This window comes from Dendropsophus ebraccatus, chromosome 9 (assembly GCF_027789765.1).
Source record: "Dendropsophus ebraccatus isolate aDenEbr1 chromosome 9, aDenEbr1.pat, whole genome shotgun sequence".
NCBI classification, from domain to species: domain Eukaryota; kingdom Metazoa; phylum Chordata; class Amphibia; order Anura; family Hylidae; genus Dendropsophus; species Dendropsophus ebraccatus.
Window position 1 is genome coordinate 87,271,525 of NC_091462.1, and position 8,878 is coordinate 87,280,402.

The window sequence follows — 8,878 nt, forward strand, 5'->3', positions numbered from 1 at the left end:
GTTCAGTTTTATAGAAACATAAAAACACCATTTATACACCGTAAATGTGTTAAGGAAAATTGAAAAAAAGAGATTGAGGGCACTCACCATTTCTCGTCTTTATTCCATGTGTATTCACCAAAAGAATAAGCAGGTAAAATTCATGTCGGGCATGGCCGCCAAAAACTCATCAGTGCCTGTAGTCACAGCGGTATCACGCGCATGCGTGTCTGATGAAGCACGCATGCGAGCGATATTTTACCTGCGTATTCCTTTTCTGAATACACGTGAAATGGTGAGTGCCCTCAATCTCTTTTTTTCTTATTTTCCTTGGCACATGTACTACTTAGTGTCTATGAACTATGCCTGGGACGAGAACATGTCCTTGTTTTTCCAAGTAGCATCAGTAGGGGCAGATAGCATGTCTTTGCATATTTCATTGACTATTTCAAGTAACATGTACCTCACTTTACAACTTCCTGCTTAGAAGATATAGGAAGAAGAGGATATAATATACGGAGAAGAGGATCCAATATGTAAAGGGGCTATACCAGAGGCTCGGGAGAATGCACTTAACTGAAGTACAGTAAAGCAATTACAGAGACTTATGTAACCAGAGTATTTTAGGAGTAAAAAAGGTAAGTCTGACAGTGCTTAATTGTGGGGTGGATTAAAAATGAAAATTTGCACGTTAACTTCAATGTCCACAAAATTGATGGGTTAAAATTGCAGTAGATCTTCAGTGCAGGCATATTAGATTCAAATAAATAAATAAAATAAAATTGTAAATTCCAAGATGTTGTAAAAATTGACCAAGAGGGCAAAGCTGTAATTTGTACTTTAATATTTTCTCTTCATTTTGCTTCTAGATTAAAAATGGTTCATCATTGCATCAACAATCCAAGGCTTTCTGTGAATTGTGAAGCTGTTACACAGACTTTAGTTTCATCTGTGATAAATTACTGTTAGTTCAATGGATCCAGAAATACAGAGATGCTATTAATTTCAGAAAATATGCACAGAAAACCAGATCAAAACATAAAATAAAATGGACAATGCACAATGGAGCGTGCGGCCGGAGCCATTGCGTGCAGTGGCGAATTGGGATGTGCAATAAATCCCTATTCCCTACCATGCAGGGTTTGTATCTCCTTACTATATGAGACATCCCGACTGGAATATCTGCTTCCACCTGCGCTCTCCTCTTGAGGGGAATCCATTGGCTGACTAGGTGTCCCCCTGGTCTTTTCTACATTGAATTGGGATGTGGGCACACACTGATGTGACCGCATCCCAGTTCATCAGAAATGGTTGCTAGGTATGTACTGTAGAGAGGCAGAAATACAATAGACCAGGGGTAAGGAACCTTGGCTCCCCAGTTGTTGCAAAACTCTCAAAGCTTTACCTTTGGCTGTCAAGGTATGATGAGAGGGGTAGTTTTGCAACAGATGGAGAGCAAAGGTTCCCTACCCCTGCAATAGACTAATGATTATAATAGGTTAACTCTCCTATTCTCCTATCTCCATACTATGTAACCCCCTAACATAGACATTTAGGCTATGTTCACACTGCGTACGAATCCATACGCAGTTCTTATGCCGCCGTACATGTGCGGCTGAAACTACGGGCGTGCGAAAAATCGTCATGCGGCCGGTATACAGTTATGCTTCCTGGCTTGTTTTGAAGCGATCTGAAGCAGGTCATTTACTTGGAAATCTTCGCCCAGCCCAATAAAACTCACAGAACCTTTTGGATTCAAAAAATCAAGTTCAATTTGACTGAAATAAGTACTTCGTACGGGACCACATGTAAATCCACGGCCGTGAGTTCGAACATTTCCGTCCTCAAACAATGGTCTTGTTCATTTTTCCCGGCGGCGTATACAATCCGATCGTAAGTTCATACGTGGTGTGAACTGTGCGGCCGTATATTGTATACTTTCAAGCGAACGCATCAACCTCAAAACTACGTGCGTATATCCGTGGTTCGCACTACGAGCGGAAATATACGTAGTGTGAACATAGCCTTAAGCAGTATAGATTCTCAAATGGCCGAGGATTTAAAAAAAAAAAAAAAAAGCTCTGTGTTGGGATCAACAAGATAGATTAGAAAGAGAGGCAAGAAAGAGAGATCAGATAGACTAGAACAATAGTATAATAATATCATAGTATGTTGGTGCCATCTAGTGGAAAAGTAAGAATATGCATTGTTAATTCAATAATATATAGTTAAATACTATTTTAGGTGGAACCAATCAAGAAATATGATATGAAACTCTTAATCTATTTAAAGGGATTATCCAGCATTAGAAAAATGTTGCCCCTATCTTCCAGAGACAGCACTTGTCTCCAGTTTTGGTGTAGGTTTTTCAACTCAGTTCCATTGAAGAGAAAGTAACATCATGCTAAAGCACTGGAGGCGGGCCGACCCACCCCCTGTGGGAGGAAACCCCCGCCCCTCTATGACACGGCTCCATTAGAATCAAAGAAGCAGTATCATAAAGGGGTGGGGGTTTTCTCCCACTGGGGGTGGGTCAGCCTCCAGTGCTTCAGCCCAGGCCTGATGGTACATTCACTTTAATTGCAAACCCCGCCTGAACTGGAGACAAGACAAGAGTTGTGCTGTCTCTGGAAGCAAGTGGCCATGTTTTTCTAATGCCGGATAGCCCCTTTAAAATTACAGAAGTACAAAAAGATTTATCTTTTCACTTCTATCCCACAAAATACAGTAAGCTTGTTAGGACCACATTTCTCTTTTTGAATTACTGTTGCAGATTGCCATAATACGGATATCAATTTTTTTTTTTTTTTTTTTTTTACAGTCATCATTTCACTCTGTGTACATATAGAATACTAAAACCCAAGGGAAGAAACATTTCTTTGTATGTGGTTTCAATGAACACATTGCTGTTATGCCTTTTTAATAGAAAGACTTTTTTTTTAATGTTGCCAGAAGGTGGCAGTACAGCTTTGCTACCAACTTTTTCTTTGTTCCAGTGCATATAAAATAAACAAATTAAATTGAATGGCTTTGCTCTACTAAACCTACTGCTTTCTTTATATAGAGTTGCTACCATACACCTCAGACACATTTATTAAAGGAGTATTGCAGGGGAAATTGATCCCCAGGGCACTAATTATGGTAACCCTTTAACACTTTAAAAGCATACTTACCTTATCAGAATCAATAGACTCCCATAGCGTTGGTCATGATTCTTTATCTTCCTGTGACATCCCACTTAGCTCCATCTTCTGGCAGCTGGTTGTTAGGGTCTTCAGGGCTGGGCTATGTCCTAGATATAGCCAGTTTTGGACTGGAGTACCTTGGGCACACCAGAGGAAATAATCATTGGGGCCCACCAAAGAAGAACTGGTGAAAAGCGACACATTTACCCAGTCCTGGATTCATCTATGTCTGTGTCAGCCGCTCTGATCCACCATCCGGGGGTGGGGGGTAGCTACACCACTGACAGCACATTCACTACCTCATCACACATCATACACTCCTTCCCTCATCACACACATCATACACTTCTATCCTCATCACACACATAATACACTCCTTCCCTCATCACACACATCATACACTTCTATCCTCATCACACATAGCACAGCACACTTACCTCATCACACATATACACTCCTTACCTCATCACACACATCATACACTCCTTCCCTCATCACACACATCATACACTTCTATCCTTATCACACATAGCACAGCACACTTACCTCATCACACATATCATACACTCCTTACTTCATCACACATATCATACACTCCTTACTTCATCACACATATCATACACTCCTTACCTCATCACACATATCATACACAGGGCTGTGTTTACCACTAGGCACCCATGGTCCGGTGCCTAGGGCAGCACCTTGCTGGGGGGCAGCACCAGGGAACAGGGGGAAGAAAACAACTTTTTCTTGTTTTTATTTTCTTTAGTCTCCCACCTCAGACTTGCCAGTAAATCTGGTGTCTTTTCAAGGGGGGGTGGGGGATATGGTAGTCCCTAGTAGTCATGTGCTGTTACCAGGATTATTGGCCATACTCCTATTGGTTACCACATGAGGGTCTGGTTTCGGCTGCATGTGGTGCCATACAATAAATGGGGAATGCGGCCTAAAACTGATCAGATATCAAAATGATGTTCAGAAACTAGAAAATCATGATGGTGATTGGTGAGTGAAGATGGGGCGTCTGCAGGTTTAGTGTCCAGGGCAGCAGCAGCTGTTAAAGGGGTTCTCCAGCGCTACAAAAACATGGCCACTTTCCCCCTACTGTTGTCTCCAGCTTGGGGAGGGGGGGGGGGGGGTTTGAAACTCAGTTCCATTGAAGTAAATGGAGCTTAATTGCAAACTGCACCTAAACTGGAGACAACAGTAGGGGGAAAAGTGGCCATGTTTTTGTAGCGCTGGATAACCCCTTTAATACGGCCCTGATCATACACTCCTTACCTCATCACACATCATACACTTCTATCCTCATCACACATAGCACAGCACAATTACCTCATCACACATACTGAAGAACACTTCTTTATCCTCCTGCTCTGATGCTCCATCCCAGGCAAGGGTGAGAGGAAGGGGGGTTGTGGGATGCTCTGTTGTTTAATGGGGGGGGCACTTGGGTGAGGAGAGGGTGTGCTGTATTGCTTCATGGGGGGGTGGATGTTGCGGAGTGCTTGGGTGAGGAGGGGGGTGCGGCCCGCTCTTTCGCATCGCCCAGGGGAAGTCACATGCACCCTGGACAGGCTGTGTGCACTTGGCACTCAGGGTGGGGAGCGCACGAGAGGTGAAAGGAGGCTGCTACTCCACTGCGGGCATTGGTTTACAGTACAGGGGAGAGAAGAGGTGGATTGCAGTACAGCAATCCACTCAAGTTTTAATGGGGTAATGCGCTAGAGTTGCGTGTGGTGCTGACGTCATGTGTGGAGCAGGGGGCCCCTCCATTTGCTGTCATCTGACTCGAGGCACTGAATGATGATCCCAGGGGCCAGTCAGGTGACAGTATGTGCCTAAGGTTTTGTGCGCGGTAACACACACTGACTCATCTGGAGCTGCATCTGGAAGTGCTGGGCTGGGGGCTCACCGGTGGATCCTCCGGTGGCCCAGTGCGACACTGGATATAGCACAGCCTCCTTCAACACTTCTTGCAGTCAAAACATAGTCATGACCTCTCTATTGACCTTCATTTTATTGTCCTTAATCAGCTATAACAGTGAACCTCCCCAGCCCAGACATTTCAAGTCTCTGTAGCTCTGACAGTGCCATTCTAGACACCACATGTCCCTCAGCCTGTACAGTTCCCCTCTAGATTTTATGTCCCCCCTCGCCCTGACAGTTCCTTTCTAGGTGCCAAATGCCCTCTAGCCCTGACAGTGCCACTCTAGGTGCCAAATGCCCCTTAGTCCAAACTGCCTCTCTAGCCATTATGTGTCCCTCTAGCCCTGACAGTGCTTTTCTTTGTTCCAAATGCCCTCTAGCCCTGACAGTGCCTCTCTAGCCATTATGTGTCCCTCTAGCCCTGTCAGTGCCTCTCTAGCCATTATGTGTCCCCCTAGCCCTGACAGTGCCTCTCTAGCCATTATGTGTCCCCCTAGCCCTGACAGTGCCTCTCTAGCCATTATGTGTCCCTCTAGCCCTGACAGTGCCTCTCTAGCCATTATGTGTCCCTCTAGCCCTGTCAGTGCCTCTCTAGCCATTATGTGTCCCCCTAGCCCTGACAGTGCCTCTCTAGCCATTATGTGTCCCCCTAGCCCTGACAGTGCCTCTCTAGCCATTATGTGTCCCTCTAGCCCTGACAGTGCCTCTCTAGCCATTATGTGTCCCTCTAGCCCTGACAGTGCCTTGCAAGCCAAATCCACAGTTAAATCGCAGCAAACACTTACGTTTTTTAAATACCAAAATCGGCCATTTTTGTCTATTTTTGATGTTGTGTGAACATAGCCCTACTAACCAAATAGCTATATCTAACTGAGACACATTTTTTATTTAACAAGGATTTCCTAGTCTTATCAATTAGTGCATTATTCTCAACAATACAAATAAGACCAGATTTAAGCATAGCTTGTAACGCATGCAAGAGGCTAGCATATTCTAACCAAGCATCACTTCTAAGATTAAATTTTATCCCAACCTGATGCCATTTTTTCACTAACCCATTTGTTATTACTAGAGATGAGCGAACCTGGAGCATGCTCGAGTCCATGCGAACCTGAATGTTCAGCATTTGATTAGCGGAGGCTGCTGAAGTTGAATAAAGCCCTAAGGCTATGTGGAAAACATGGATATAGTCATTGGCTGTATCCATATTTTCCAGACAACCTTAGAGCTTTATCCAAGTTCAGCAGCCACCGCTAATCAAATGCCGAACGTTTGGGTTCGGATGGACTCGAACCCAAACCCGGTTCGCTCATCTCTAGTTATTACATCTTGAATCCTACATATGCCAGCCTCCTGAAGCTTTCTAAGCACACCTATTTTAGCAACCTCTCTCAAAATATAGTTCTCCCACAAACAACCAAACTCAGTGCGCTGAGCAGGACGGCCAGACACTGGGAGCCCCTGAAGCAAGCCGGAGCGTGGACCGGTTATCTATGTACCAGGCCATGGAGGGTTAAGGGGGCTGCCTTTTATATAATTGTAGCGGGATGACAATTCCACTGCGAGTATGAAATCTCTTTGAAAGTGACAGTGAAGAGGTCCGCAACGGATTTCGCTGCAAACTCACCATGGCCATGCATCATATCCCTAGACCTTAGGAGAAGGGTGAAGGAGGAGAAGTAGTAGGATATCTAGGGCTCTAACGGATGGTAGGGATAGGCAACAACATCATTTATGATAAAGAAAAAAACACATTTTCTTCCTTCATATTTTTATTTATTGTGCATAAGAATGCTAGGGGTTGGTGGGGAAAGGTTTAACAGTGGAAAATTAAATGAGTGATATATCAATTGATAGCTACCGTGCGTAACATCCAGGAGCGAGGATAGGGGAGCTATGGCAGCTGGTCTAGCCTGTTTTATAACAAATCATTGTCATGTGACCTACAGGCAACTACTAAATATTATTGTTATGTCTATTTGTCTTTTACATTCTTTGCCCCTTTCAATATTCACTGCTTGTTGCTATGTACTGTATATATTTGTAAATGTTTGTATCATTATTTCCACGTCGTGTACGTAAAGTAGCTGTAGCAGGTGATTTCTGATTTATCTTGTACTTACGATTGGTTCTTGCTGTTTTTTTTTAATCTTTGTATGCACCTGTGATTTCCATGACATGATTATACACACATGCGCGAAACGCGTGATCTTGCTGTGTGTTTCCCCGTGGAGCTTTTAATTATCAATATATTAAATAATAATTTTTTTCTTTTCGGAATGCTGGATCCACCCTTTTCTTCTACAGTCCAACTATTAAACATATTAGTGATCTACCTTTATATAATCCAAAAAGGAATGAAATAATTATCTATTATTATAAATGTCTATTTATCTGTCTTGTATCTATTAATTTCCTATCTATCTAAGGCTGGGTTCATATCATGTTTGGGTATATATGTGTATAACACACCACATGTATGGGTATATATGTGTATAACACACCACATGTATAGGTATCATGATATGTGATGTAACTCTGGCATTTGCAATAACCTGCATCCACCTCTGGATTTATACATTGGAATGGTGGTACATGGGGTACGAGGAGTACTGCATACTATACATTGTTATTATTGGAAGCTTAAATGCTATTATTTGTTTATTGACAATAGTTTAGAGCTATATTTAGAACTATCTTGATTCTATTTAAATGTAATGTGTGTTACTGAGTGTAATATTTTGTCCAGTATATGATGAAATGGGTTTGTATTTCCCTGAAAAGCTCTATAATTTGACAAATGAAGTATCCAGCTACACCAATTGCCTTGTTGGAAAACTTAGTTGGTGTGCAAACCCTCAGACATTTTTTCATACATTCTCTAAAATTTTGTTTAAGGGTGTGTTATGGGAATATATTGGGATGCCAGGAAAAAAGTATGCTGACATATTCTGCAGCATACACACAGTAGACCCAATAGCATTAATGAACTGAGGTATACTAATAACTATGTCCAGTCTATTTTCCAAACTTATACTTTTCTCTGAAACTGCATTAAGTCCGTTAAAGTCAATGGGCCCACAGAGGGTATACTGTACTATATGATATGTAAAGATGGTCTTATTCACTCTGTTTGTCTATAAGTCTAAAGGAATGATGGTTGACCTTAAAGGGGAAATCCGGGCAAAATAATTTTAACATATGTTATTACCCAACAAAAGTAATGAAAATTACTAATAGACACTTATTATGTGAAATTGCATTTTCCCTGCACTTACTATAGCATGGCGTGTTCAGGACTCTGTAAAGTTGGTGACATCATGTCACATCAACTGCCTGCTCCCGCTGCTCCAGTCTGTCCCACTGCTGCAGCAGGGGCAGTTTATGTGACATGACATCACCAACTTTACAGAGACCTGAATGCACCATGCTGAAGTAAGTGCAGGGAAAATGCACTATAGGTACATTCCCCATAATAAGTCTATTAGTAATTTTCTTTTGTTGGGCAATAACATATCTTAAAATAATTTTGACCTGACTTCCCCTTTAACCCCTTTGTGCTGCAGCTAGTTTGGTCCTTAATGACCAGGCTCATTTTTCAAAATCTGAACTGTCTCACTTTATGCGCTTATAGCTCAGTGATGCTTTAACATATGCTAGCGATTCTGAGAATGTTTTTTCATCACATATGGTACTTTTTGTTAGTGGCTAAATTTGGTCACTATTTTTTGTGTTTTTTTGTAAAAAGCATCAAAATATCATGAAAAATTTGAAAAGTTTTCATT